The sequence below is a fragment of the Neoarius graeffei genome, chromosome 22, assembly GCF_027579695.1.
Source record: "Neoarius graeffei isolate fNeoGra1 chromosome 22, fNeoGra1.pri, whole genome shotgun sequence".
Taxonomy (NCBI): domain Eukaryota; kingdom Metazoa; phylum Chordata; class Actinopteri; order Siluriformes; family Ariidae; genus Neoarius; species Neoarius graeffei.
In genome coordinates, this window is record NC_083590.1 from 12,834,963 (window position 1) to 12,849,781 (window position 14,819).

At 40.3% G+C, this 14,819-nt stretch overlaps 1 pseudogene; it reads left to right on the forward strand.

Moving 5' to 3' along the window:
• Positions 1 to 298: 298 nt before the first annotated feature.
• Positions 299 to 14,571, forward strand: LOC132870281 (zinc finger protein Gfi-1b-like; annotated as a pseudogene).
• Positions 14,572 to 14,819: the final 248 nt, after the last annotated feature.

Consider the following 14,819-nt stretch of genomic DNA (forward strand, 5'->3'; position numbering starts at 1 on the left):
TCCATGCTTATTTGAGCAGGACAATGCCAGGCCTCATTCTGCATGGGCTACAACAGTGTGGCTTCATAGACCCAGTGTGTGTGTGCTTGACTGGACTGCTGCCAGTCAAGCTCCATCTCCTCTTGCAAATGTACAGTATGTGGCATCATAAAGAGGAGAATCAGACAATGGTGACCATGGACTGTTCAGCAGATGAAGTCTTGTAACAAATCAGAATAGACAAAAATTTGAGTTGCAAAACTGCAACAATTCATATCCTCAGATCCCATACGATAAAAAAATTGTTATTAAAGGAAAGATGATGGAATACAACAGTAATAATGCCTCTGTCCCAACTTTTTTTTTTCGTGTGTTGCAGGCATCAAACTCTGTTTATATTTACAAAATACATTTAAGTTGGTCTGTAAAACTATTGAAAATCTTTTCTTTGTATTTTTGTCGGTTAAATAAAGGTTCATGAGAATTTTTTTAAAAATCAGATTTTTGTTTGATTACATTCTGGAAAATATCAACCCTTCTGGAAATTTGGTTAGTATGTTTTACACACACACACACACACACACACTTTATATATAATATACACATGCATCTCAAAAAATTAGAATATCATGAAAAGTTTTTTTTGTAACTTAATTCAAAAAAGGTAAACTTTCAAATATTCTCATATGAAAGGGAATGAGTGGGTCAGGAAATTAGAGGATGAGAGGAGTGTAATAGATGTGAGTCAGTAACGTTGCGTGCCCCCCTGTAGATAAGGAGGCGGGTGAGAGTGAGTGCCCCTGCTTTCCACCCCGGTGTGGGCTCCACCCCTGAGCCACACCACCAGCTCTCACAGGGAGCAGGAACTGGAGTGACTGGTGCAGGTGCTGCAGAGCCACAGGCTGCAGGACAACTCCAGCACTCCACTGTGTGAATATCCACTCTGTGAGAAGGTGAGACCCTCTCTACACAACTCTGTACAACTACCAAAGTTTACACAACTCTACCCAACTCTGTACAAAACCAGAAGTCTACACAACTCTACAGAATTTTGTACAAAACCAAGTCTACACAACTCTACAGAACAGTGTACAACTCTACAGAACGCTGTACAAAACCAAAAGTCTACACAACTCTACAGAACTCTACAAAAATTGACACTACAAGTCTATACAACTCTACACAACTCCATACAACTACAAAACTCTTTACAATACTACAGATCAACAACTATACACAACTCTATACAGCTCAGAAAAAAATACACAATGATGCAGCTCAACACAATCCTTTACAACTCTACACAACTCCACAAAACTGTACACAACTCTGCACGACTATAAACTGCAGAATTATACACAACTCCACAGAACCCTACAGAAGTCTGCACAACTACGTAGAACACTTCACAACTCTGTAAAACTCTACGCTTATAACTAAAGCTTTAAATTTATTTCTACCTTTTCAGCAATTTTTATTATTCTTACGAACTTTTCACAATTTTTTTTCTTTCAGAACTCTTGAGTGTGTTTGGAAAATCTTTAGAATTCTTCACAAAAAAAGTCAGTTTAACTTTATTTTTACAAGATTCCGCAATTACTTTAGAACTGTTCAGCAAATTGTTAGAATTTCTTTAGCATAAAAAAAAACTTTTCAGGATTCATTAAATCTTACAAGAACTCTTCACACCTTTTACCAACACATTGATCTTCGATCCTCTCCAAACTGTTGTTTAGGACACTTTAGAATTGTCGAAGTTCATCAAAGCTTTTCAGACGTTTTCTCTAATCCGTGTTGACCCAGTAGAAAGCTTTCCCAAGCCTTCAGATTTAACTTTAATAAAGAATTGTGTTTGATGTCCTTGGCATGTCTCAGGTCCTGTCCTCAGCCATAGGTTTAGTGACTCACCTGGGCAGGTCTCACATCAACAGAGCTGCTGTTCCACTGACTGGGTTTGGTTTCAACACAAAACCAAAATGGGCTCCAACCTCCTGCTAGCCTCTACAGCAGGGCTAAAGTAAGGCACACCTGTGTATGTATATTGTAGTTATATGATGTTAGGATGTGAATCTTTCCAGAATTAACAAGGTCTGTTAGCTTAATAAATGACTGCGTGTGTCAGGATTGCAGTTTTGTCTGTAAGGTGTGTGAGAAAGTGTTAAAACGCTCGTCAACATTCAGCCTTACCCGTCAATACTGCAGCAAGAGATTCCACCAGAAATCTGACATGAAGAAACACCTTCATACACACTGGTGAGACACACACACACAATGCAGCTAGCTAATGTGTTCGCAGAAAATTTACTAGCTACCTATTTGCACAGGAAATTAGCCAGCTACTTTAGCTGCCTTGTAAATAAAGCTAACACGTATTAAAGATAATTCTGACACAAGTTAATGTGGGATGTACAAATAGAGGCCTGTTTAATTTTCAAGCATTCCAGTTAAGTTCAAGTTCAGCAATATATATATTTTTTTATTTTATTATTTCCCGGTGTTTCGTGTGTTTGCTAGTAGCTCTGTTTACCTGTAAATGTGGTGTAGTGTAGTTGCGCATGTTAGCCAGCAGGTGGTAGTAATGTCACTGTTTCTGATTGTTGCTCAGACTGTAGGGTGGTGATCTTCGTGTTTCCTGTGAGTAATTGCAAGCTCCCAGCTCTGTGAATACACAGCAAAGTGAGGGATCTCATCTCATCATCTCTAGCCGCTTCATCCTGTTCTACAGGGTCACAGGCAAGCTGGGGCCTGTCCCAGCTGACTATGGGCGAAAGGCAGGGTACACCCTGGACAAGTCGCCAGGTCATCACAGGGCTGACACATAGACACAGACAACCATTCGCACTCACATTCACACCTACGGTCAATTTAGAGTCACCAGTTAACCTAACCTGCATGTCTTTGGACTGTGGGGGAAACCGGAGGAAACCCATGCGGACACGGGGAGAACATGCAAACTCCACACAGAAAGGCCCTCGCTGGCCAAGGGGCTCGAACCCAGACCTTCTTGCTGTGAGGCGACAGCGCTAACCACTACACCACCGTGCCGCAAAGTGAGGGATATTGTACAAAATTATTTGGATTTTTATATATTTTTAATTCTACATGTATATTTACAGATAGTTATAAAGACCCCCCCCCCAAAAAAAAAAGAAAAAAAAAAGATGTACTGGATCAGCAGTGTATATCCCAAAGAAAGGGGTAAGTATTAAGAAAAGAGTGACCGACAGTGTATACAACAGAATTGGTGGCAATATTATTGCCCCTGGAATGGGTTAAAGAAAATGCAATAAACAAAACAGTCATAATCTCAGGTAGTTACTCAGCATTGGAAAGGATTCAATCAGGTTAATAATTCAGAACAGATATAATCAATGAAATATTTATAACTTTGTGTAAAATAGACTCCAAGGGCTTTGCAACTAGTTTTCTTTGGGTACCTGGGCATGTTGGCGTGGAGGGAAATGAACAGGTGGACAAGCTGGCTAAGCAAACACTAAATAATACAGAAATAGAATTGCAAATCCCAATCAGTAAGGCAGAGGCTCAGATTTACATCAAGTCTTATGCAAAGTCAGTCTGGCAGGAGTATTGGTATGGCAATGAAACAGGAAGACATCTATACTACACTGAAAAACAGGTGAATAGTGGAAGGATAGAGGGCAGGAGTCAGAGAGAAGACATCATGATCACCTGATTAAGAATTGGACAGACAGGACTTAACTATTCTCTTAACAAAATAGACAAACAACCGGAAATTGTGAATATTGTAGCCATCCAGAGTCAGTAGAGCAGGTAATACTTCACTAGGAAATATGAACACGAAAGAAATGAGCTTTATAAATCTCAGAATGGTTAATCATCACAATTTCACTTTACCTGGTTTATTATGGAGAGCATCAAGTCAGATGTATTATTACATTATCACATTTCTGAAAGATTCAGAATTAACTAAAAGAATACAAGGTTGTTTATTTCCCCTCCCTTATAGCTGCTGTTCCACACTCCAGCCCAGTAGGTGGCGGTGATGCACCTTCAAGTTGGTTTGCCAACCGCCATAAACCCTTAAAGAAGAAGAAAACAGTAAAGAGCAACAGTGCTAAACTTGTTTAATATCATATTTTGCAGATGAGCTGCTCAGATTAATGGGGGTTAAATCTGTTAAAGAGTGTAAAGGGACAGTTTGATCGGAGTTGTGAAGTTGCTTAAGAATGTTTATGAATGCTGTAATAAACCGCTAGCATGTCGGCTAATTAGCACTGCCAGTACTGGGTCGGAGAAGCTTTGTTGTTAGCATGTGTCTGTAGTGTTAAATGTTCCTGTTGGTGTAGAAAATATTGTTTAAATGTGAGTTGGAATTTATGTTAGAACAGACAGTGATACGTTGTGACTTAATTCGTTTGTTTATTTTATGTATATTGTGTTTGTACTGTGAGTGATTTGCAAACTCCCGCCTCTGTGAAAACACAGTAAAGAGCGACACCACTAAACTTGTTTCATACCATATTTTGCAGATGTTTTCTTCTTTCCTCCGCGTCTGAAGGGCACCAACTTTATCAGAGTAAATGGACTCACGGGTTTGACTGGAACTGTTTAAGTAATCAAAACAATACAGGCACAAATAATAATAATAAAAAAACTAGCTAATAATTCTACTGAAAGTAGAAGATAACTTCTCTAGTAACTCTTCACAAATTATCTGACACAAATGAAGCTGATGTTTCTTCAAGCATTCAAGACAACAGGAGCACAAACCTATGTAGCTAATGTTTACAGAGCAAAGTGGCTAACTAACTTAGCTAGTGATTCTTCTTATTAATGCTCATCTCTTTCTAGTTACTTTAGCTGTCTAGCTAATGATGCATCACAGGCACAAACTAGCATAACATGCCTCATGTTTCCAAGGAAAACTAGCTAGCTAACTTAGCTAATAATTCTGTCTTGCTAATGATACATCACAGGCACAAACTAGTATAGACCCTTTTCACTCACGTGACCTTTGTAAACGCGACTGCCATTTTGGACATGAAGAAATAACGGTTTATGGCACAGACCCTTTCGGTTCTCGCTCATCTAGCTGCTACAATGACTGCTTAGACTGCAACAATAATACCTAACACATTTAAGTATCCGTCGTAAAGATGTGAAACTTGTCGAGTGACGAGTGTGTTCATTGATAAGCTAACACAATCTAAAAGTAGACATACCATCACACTGCCCTGGCGCTGTGTACAGTTTACCTTCTATGGTTTGTGCACTCACTATTTGCCATTACTTTCTCCCACCCAGTGTTCGAACTATACCGATATTTTCGGGGGGTCCCTTTTTTTCCCTGGGGGGGGTGCTTGCGCTTGTCTCAGAGTGCGGATCTCCAAACACATGAGAAGCCTATCTTACGCACATATCACGCAGACTCCACACCTCCACACACGCATCGCGTCTGAAGTCATTACTCATCAGGGGAAATCGTGTCCGCATTGGCATGTTCAAAAAACAACCTCGCGTCAACAATGATGCCACACGCAAGAAAAAAAAAACAGGCTACTCAACACATCTGATCCACAGCAGCACCAAAGCATCACTGGAAATCATGTCAACAACCAATCTTCCATTTCAACACGCGTCAACAAACAAATGGCACCACAGACATGAACGAATCGGTCAGGCTACCGATTCCAAACCCACAGCAGACGAATAATTAAAATGCATCTTACCTTAAAGCAGAATCGACCACAAAGGAAGTGTGTTGGCACACTTCCTTTCTACTAGTTTGTGTCCCCAACCTGGCAGCAGCAGTCGTTGTCATATCAGTTTATTTTATCTTTGATGTAAACACAACACTTCGGATATGCAAATGCTTCCCGTTACACACGATTGCTATGTCAATAAACATCATTTTGCCAATATTTTAAGAGACCATCCATCTTCTCCGTCGGTCAGCATCTGTCGGGATCCGATAAAATGATAAATCTTGCCTTGTGTGTTGATGGTTACTACATCCAGGTGCACAACAATATAATGGCATGATGGAAGTCTTGCTGAAAGTAAAAACTTTCTTTGATGGCTATATCCCTTTCGATGCTTCGCCGTCGTTCCTCGTTGTTGGCTGTGGTAGACTACTGGTAGTTCATGTCCAAAATGGCAGCCGCGTTTGTCGTGACGTCACGTGGGAAGGGTCTATAGCATACTTCATGTTTCTAAGGAAAACTAGCTAGCTAACTTAGCTAGTGATTCTTCTTATTAATGCTTCTTAACTCTTTCTAGTTACTTTAGCTGTCTAGCTAATGATTCATCACAGGCACAAACTAGCATAACATACCTCATGTTTCCAAGGAAAACTAGCTAGCTAACTTAATTAATGATTCCATCTAGCTAATGATACATCACAGACACAAACTAGCATAGTATACTTCATGTTTCCAAGGAAAACTAGCTAGCTAACTTAGCTAATGATTCTTCTTATTAATGCTTCCTAGCTCTTTCTAGTCAGATGCAGTTGCAGTCACTTGAAAGATTGGACAGGTGATCTCCAGACACAGGAAAAATTCAAAATTGATGCCTTTGAGAAGGCTCATGGCTTCACCAGCTGCAGCATCAGGGGGGTCTTTTTGGGTCATTTCCTCAAGGAGCATCATGGCAGCTGGAAGGACTTTCCTTAAGGTCTTAAGTGCTGTTTCTCTGCAGGCCCAGCGAGTGTCGGAGAGCTTTTGCAGCTCTAGAGGGCGCTGACTGGGATCCATTCTCTTCTGCGTTTCGATAAATGCAGCATGCCGCTTTGATGAGTTGGCCACAAAAGCATATAGTTTTTCAACTATGTTGAAAAAACTAAGAAATGCCATGTTGGATTTTGCGCTTTCAACTAGCACCAGGTTAAGGCAATGGGCTTGGCAATGCACATACAAGGCCTTAGGATTTTGTTTTAAAATTCTTGACTGAAGGCCCTTGTAGCAACCACTCATATTTGCAGCCCCATCATAACCTTGGCCCCGAAGGTTCTCTATTTTTAGGCCATTTTCTGCGAGTAATGCCATCACAACACTGTCAAGAGCATCACCACTTGTTGATTGGACATTGCCCACCTGAAGGAAACGCTCCTTGATGACAGGTTATGCACATACCTTACAACAAAGGACACCTGTTCAGTGTGTGCTACATCTGTGGTTTCATCTAGCAGTATGGAAAATATTTCACTCTGTAGGATTTCTCTCTGGATCTCGCATTTCACTGATATGGCGAGAGCTTTAATGATGTCATTCTGGGATCTGTTTGACAACAGTGAGACAGCTGGTCTTTTTTGAATCACCTGTTGTTCCTGAACAGCATCAATATGAAGTTTAATTACACTGTCATACTTGCTGAACAGCTCCATCAATTCTAGGAAATTCCCTTTATTTCCACTGGCTGAAGTCTCATCGTCTCCCCTGAATGGCAATCCCTGTCTTGCCAAGAACAGAGTGATGTCTATTAATCGAGACAACACTTCCCTGTTCCTTTCCCTCTCTCGTTGTTTTGCATTTTGGACTTGGAGATCAGCAACTTTGAAAGCAGCTTCCAATCCCTTTTTCTTAAATGCGTTCCATCTCACCATAGCACACATATGAGACTCTGATGCGCTGTGCTCTTTAATTTTATTTACAGCCTTTCTCCACTTGTTTACTCCTACTGTTTTCCAGTTGCTTGGGTGGCCCATGTGTTTTCTGTCATTTAAGAACAGGCGGCAACTGAAGCAGAACATGGCATCAACACTAGGTGAATATTCTAACCATGGATTTTTGTCATACCATTGTTTCTGAAATGAGCGCCCTTCCTCATTCTTTGGAAACAATGGTAATACTGGCTGGCAGGGTTCAATATTACTGCAGACTTTGATAAAACCTTCATCATACTTTAGATTGAATTTCAATACATGGGCCGGATCAGTTGGGTGCTGTAAATGAAGCACAGTTTGGAATGCCTCCTCACTATCTTCAGCCTCTTCCTGAGGTGTGTCCCTATTATCTTCAGGCTCTTTCTGAAGTGTGCCCCTGATATCTTGGCTTTCTGTCTCAGTCTCACACACTTTCTCTTTGCTGTTCTTCACAACTTTCCTGGTTCTGTATAATTTCTGCCTCTGGATTTTCTACATCTTCCACACTCTCTGCACTCTCTTCCTCGGTATCTCCTTCCTCCACATCAACATCTCTCTGTGACTTCGCTGTTTCCTGCACACTTCCTGTGCCTCCTGCGCTAACTCCAGCTTCTGCCTCAACCTGTTCATCTGATCTGGAACTTTCCACTCCTGAAGTAACAGTTTGTTATTTACTATTCAGTAGTCTATTCAGCAATCACTTCAATGTGAGCAACTGGTACATTAGTTCAGAATTGACAACATGCATCTGACTTATTACCAACATTTTCATACTGTATTTATTGAAGCATTAATATGGAAATATAGTTGATCTTGGTAACAAGACATGTCAGATAGTTCTTGTTCATTCTGAAGTGAAGATTAGTCTGACCTGTAGTTTTCTTTCTGACCCAACTGGACAGAGATCCACTGCCTTTTGCTGCCTCCCACAGCTCCTTCTCTTTCTGCTTCTTTATCCTCTCTTTCCTGGGCATCTTTGCATAATGCAGGCTTTCACTTATTTAGAAAACGTTTCCCTATGTTTTAACTCAACTAACCTAAGCTACTATAACATAATAGTCTTGATAGAATATGTTGTGGACGTCGTCATTCAGTCTTAAGTTTTCGAAGCTGCTAGAATATGTTATTAACGCCGTCGTTCAAACTAAAGTTTCCGAATCTGCCACGTTAATGAAATGGATGGAGCAAACGGTTTAAATATAGCCTAGGAGGCTTCATTAAATGATAAACAACCCTACGCATTTACTGTTGTGTTCTAAGCTGCACAATATTGCATGTTCAGATAAGAAATGAAAGGAGACTTTCAGTGTGACCATGCCGTTCCTCGCACTGTCTCCCACTGTCAACCGCCTGCATGCGCTTTCTGCACGGAGGTTCACTGAATGCATGACGTCACGGATTGATGCCCGCATTTACATAGAAAAACGTTATTTTATAAATCTATAATTTCATATATTATTGTCAAATTGTAGAGAATATTGATGTTGGAGCTAACTTATCTTTTACAAATATTAAAAAAAAAAAAAAACAACAAAACAGTCCCTATGAAAAGGGCACTTTGGACAACAAACAGAAAAGGGGCAGGGGCTAGAGCACCTGTAGCACCAGTTCATTGCACGTGGGTGCAAAATACTGTATGTCTGGTAAATGAACAAGGTCCACAGACCTACGTTGTGTGCAAACCCTCCTAAAAGCAAACCAGTTTCCCACCGATGGACCGACCGATGGGTCGACACGCGACTAAAAATTTCACCATCCCCCCGGTTTGATTTTACAACTCGACCACTGCCTTTATCCATCCAGTGTTGCAAAAAGAGAGATTTTCCATTACACAGAACATATCTATTATTCCAAATTGGTGTTTGGTGTGGTGTAAAGTTGTGGTTGTACATAAGTTTCCAGCATAACAGAACCTGCTTGTGAAAGGACGCCAACTTGACTGGTAGTTTTTCTATTTTAAAATCACATTTAAGGACAAACTCAATACCTCCCATTTTTTCAAATAAACCTCTGGAAAGACAAAACCAAATATTATTTATATCTAGCAGAAAGGATTTTAACCATTTTAAGACAGCATTTAGACATTCAAAGTCAATTGCTTGCATGCCACCTTCTTTATATTCTTTTATAATTTCAGATTTTTTGATATAGTGAGCTCAGTTTTTCCAAATGTAGTCAAAGTTTAGTCGATTAATTGTTTTGATGGTTTTATCTGGTATAGCCATAGAATAGGTGGGGTAAGTACATCTTGCTAAGGATTCCATTTTAGTTAAGTACATTCTTCCAAATATTGTTAGGTCTCCTTTTAACCATGAATTTAATTTTGATTTACACTGAAGAATTTTATCATGAATATTTAATGTTTCACTCATGGCACTGTCTTTGGTTAGGTGAATTCCTAAATATTTTACACAAGACTGAATGGGAATGTTATATGCTTCTAAAAGGTTGCAATCATGTATAGCCATGAGTTCACATTTACTACAATAGAGTGTGAGACCAGATGCTTCAAAGAAGAGATCAATACATTTAAAACACTTCAGGGATATGTTCTAGGCTTTTAAAAAAATAGTAGTGTCATCAGCAAGCTGGCTTATCATCAACTTTTCACTGAAAATATTTAATTTATCTATTTCTGAGTTTTTCATAAGGATTGCTAACATTTCTGCTGTCATAATAAAGAGAAACGGAGATATATTGCACCCTTGTTTAACTCCTGGGTTTAAGGAGAAGCGAGGAGTAGTGCCTGTTGGGAGTGCTACTGTGCTGGTTGTACCATCATAAAAGGATTCTATAAATGTTGCAAAATTTTGGACCAAACCCATATAAATGCAAGACTTTATAAAGGAACTGATGCTTAAGTTTATCAAAAGCTTTGTGAAAATCAAGAAATAAAATAAAGCCCTTGTCCTCAATTAGGTGACTGTATTCTAAGATGTCTTGCAGTAACCTTTTGTTATGTATTGATCTTTTATTTACAAACCCTGACTGTGTTTCACTAATTATTTGACCAAGTCCTTTTTTTTAATCTATTGGTATAGATGCATGTTAACAGTTTATAATCATTGTTTAAAAGCGAAATTGGGTGATAATTTTCCAGTGTCCTTTTATCGTTACCAAGTTTTGGTATTAACATTATAATGCCTTGTTTCATGCTTGTGGGTAAAATTAGATTAGTTATTGCTTCATTAAACACCTGAAAGAGGAGTTCCCTATGTAGCTCCCAAAAGTGTCTGTAAAAGTTAGCAGTTAGCCCATCGGGGCCAGGGGATTTATCTAGTTTTAAACACATTACAGCTTTGTCAAGTTCAATCAGTTCTATATCTTTTTCACATTTATCTTTAAATTTATTGTCGATTTTTGGAATAGATTCTTCAATTTTGTTCAGGAAGATATCCACTTTTTCAGAAGAGTAGGAAGAGGTATGCAGATTTTGATAAAAAACACTAATTTCTTTTGCAATAACAGACAGATCAGAGCATTCAGAGCCATCAGATATTTTATTGTATTTCGTTCTTGTCGTGTTTTTTCTAACCTGCAGAAGTAGGCTGTATTTTTTTCCCCTTCTTCCATCCACTTTGCTTGTGATCTGATGTATGCCCCTCAAGCTTTCCTTTCATGGATTTTGTCTAGTTTAGTTTGTAATTGTAAAAGCCTTATATGATCACTCTCTGACAATAGTGAGCGAGTAGTAATTGAGAGTATATCTTTTATAATACTTTCCTCTTCTATATTATTTTGGCTTCTAACCTGTTTACTAAAGGAGATGGAGAATTGAAGGATTTTATATTTTAGGAATTCCCATTTCTGAGAGTATGATAATACGGCTTCGTCATGTAAGGTTTCTTGTATAAGGTTTGCTATGCCTTTACAAAAAAGTTATCATATTTTAATAAACTAGAATTAAATTTCCAGTACCCTTTTCTCCTGTGGGACTGTGATAGGGGTGTGACCAGTAACTCAATGCAGCAATGGTCAGTTAGAGGTGCGGGCATTATTTCACAGAGTGAAATGTGATTGAATAGAGCATCAGTAATTGACCAATAATCAAGTCTTGATTTGGATGAGCCATCTGGTTTGAACCAAGAGTATTGTTTTACATCTGGATTTTTCTCTTGCCATACATCTATAAGTTTTAATGAATCACAATAGTCAAGGGGTGAGGGTTTGTAAATCTACAAAGAAGTCTGTCTAGCCATTCATCCTTAACCATATTCCAGTCCCCTCCCAATATTATATTTCCAGTTACATATTTAGGTTTAAACTGCAAAATAACTTCTCTAATCTCTGTAAGAAGGTTTCTGTTTTGTGCTATGTTAGTGTCCATAAACATTTCCTAAAATTCGTGTAGAATTGTCTATTAGGAGTACGCATATGTGGCAGCGGGGGCGTGGTCAAGCGGCGGTCTGTGGCCGGAGGGCGGAGTCAGGGAAGGTAAGTGGCAGAATCACTGCACCTGATGTTGATTAACGTGTGTTTGTGTGTCTTCCCCAGTGACCACGCCCTATTTAAGGAGAGAGCGAGAGCAGAGGAGGAGCTCTCTCCCCCAACCAGACACCTGATGCGTGTGGGCGTGTATGAGAGACCACTGAAAAGTGTCAAAAATAAACAAAGAGTTACGAAACTCAGTTCTGGCCTGACGTCTTCTGTGCTCCTCCCACTCCTACAAACTACCACAGCATATTACACAATGGCCACTGTTACTACTTTTGGTGGCAACTATTTTCCCCAGTGAGATATTGAGTAAAATTGCAACGCCTGCTGATCTTGATGTACCATCTCATCTCATCTCATTATCTCTAGCCGCTTTATCCTTCTACAGGGTCACAGGCAAGCTGGAGCCTATCCCAGCTGACTACAGGCGAGAGGCGGGGTACACCCTGGACAAGTCGCCAGGTCATTACAGGGCTGACACATAGACACAGACAACCATTCACACTCTCATTCACACCTACGGTCAATTTAGAGTCACCAGTTAACCTAACCTGCATGTCTTTGGACTGTGGGGGAAACCGGAGCACCCGGAGGAAACCCACGCAGACACGGGGAGAACATGCAAACTCCGCACAGAAAGGCCCTCGCCGGCCACAGGGCTCGAACCCGGACCTTCTTGCTGTGAGGCGACAGTGCTAACCACTACACCACCGTGCCGCCCCTGATGTACCATGTGGAAAAAAAAAATTGTCTCCCCATTGAGTTGTCCAAAACTTTGTCTGATTCCTTTGAATGGGTTTCCTGAAGAAGTACACATTGAGAACTTCTGCTTTTGCAGAATAGAAATAAAGCCTCTCTCTTTATATTTATCCCTTAGACCTCTCGTGTTAATTGTCAAAAGTTTTAGATTACATTGGAAAGACATTTTCATTCACACACATTCACTCAAACAAAGACAAAAATAGGTTGTAAAACCTTAAGGTAATTGAAAGCTTGCTTTTGAAGCTAATTTAAACTTAGGCAGGTCCCTAAGAACAGTGTGGACATTGTCCTCTAATCACAAGTATTCAGAAAAATTAATATCTTATCTTGGAACTCAGACTCTTCAAAAAAAAAAAAAAGAAGAAAAAAAACATTCCTTAAAGGGAATCAGGAGAGTATAACAACTTTGGATTAATTTTGAACAAGTGGAACATAAAGCTTTCCTTTATTTTTATTTTTTTACCCTTAGTTTATAAAGCATCAACTTGCCGTATCACATTATGATTCAAATGGCGAATGCTTTTTAGGTAGTGACTACATGCCCATCAATAACTGCTATGTGGCCTTTGTAAAAAGCCACCTTACCCTGAGATCTAGCATGTTTTATTTTTGGCCATAGTTGTTCTCTCGCCAGTCTGTCCTCCTTGGTGAAGTCCTGGGCAAAGTGGACCCCTCACTCCTGGCAGATCTGGGAGTCCTGAGTTGCCTTCCAGACTGCATCCTGGTGAAGTCTCCTCACAAACTGCATGAGGACCTGTCGGCTCTGTCCCTTTTCTTTCTTGCCTACGCAGTGCACCGAGTTGACCATGTCGCCAATGTTGTCAGCCCACTGTGGGAAAATATTCAGCAGGAGCTCTTTGGTCTTCTCTCTGATGTTGTTTTCTCCTTCTTGTTCTTTGAGCCCCGAAAGCCGCAGGTTCCAGCGGCATTTATAACGTTCAACCTCAAGTACCTTTTCTTTCAGTGTGGCATTTTGTTTCTTCAGGTCTGACTGTTCTTTCTCCAAAATGTCCATGTTGGTTTGCATTCCTGCAATTTCCACTGAGTTCTGGTCAATGCACTGTATGACGCTGCTAAACAAGTCAGAGTTCTCTTTAAGTTGTTTTCCGAAGCCATCTACTTCACCCTCCAAGCTACGAATGGCTGCCAGGACATCAGTTAAGGAGAGCATGGCTCAGGCTTCGGTTGCCATTTTCTTAGCGGGTGGCAGTTTTGTCTGCATAGTGTTTAGCGGTCTTCTGGTGCCTGATGCGCTAGCGTTAGCTTTGCTTGGTTTTGGTGTGTCCACCGGAATAGCAGCTTCTGTGCTTACTGTGTGGCTAACATTAGCTTTGCCTGAGGTGTCCATCGGAGTATCAGCCTCTGCGTTTGCGGTGTAGTTATGGAAGGCTAGCAGGTTTCCCGCCTTACCATTAGCTGTCTTGAGCGGGGGAAAATCTTTATCTTTGAGGACAGACATCGTCTTATTTCGATTCCTTTGTTCCAGCAAGTTGAAAAGGTGTCAGTGAAAAGGTTGCCAAAGTTTTTCTGTCTGAAGAGGACAGTTTAAATCCAAAAGTGTGGGACCAAGCAAACAGAGCTTAAAAAGTTGCTTGTGCCCTGATCGCCATCTTGCCAACTCCCAGCTGAACGGCAATGTCAGGAAGCACAGCAACTACAGACCGTTCCGCTGCCTGCACTGCCCGCTCGGCTTCCAGAGGAAACTGGACCTGCAGTGACACCTCGAGATGCACTGCAGCAACAACAACAGCAGCAACAGCATTTTTTTTTAATCAGATGTGCTCTTAATGAATATGCAAATAAAAACAACATGGATAAACATCTCTGAGACATGTGAAGTCAATTGATGACATCTTTCAGAACTGCAGTGTCACAAGGCAGCGTAACACACTCAGAAGAAAGGGCTATCTTCCCTCTTCTACATTCATCAGCACACAGACACATGATTGGCTAGTGTCACTGTATATTGACAGAAGAGACAGAGAGGATGTCCCACCCACCCAGTGAGGTGTTTTTGTTT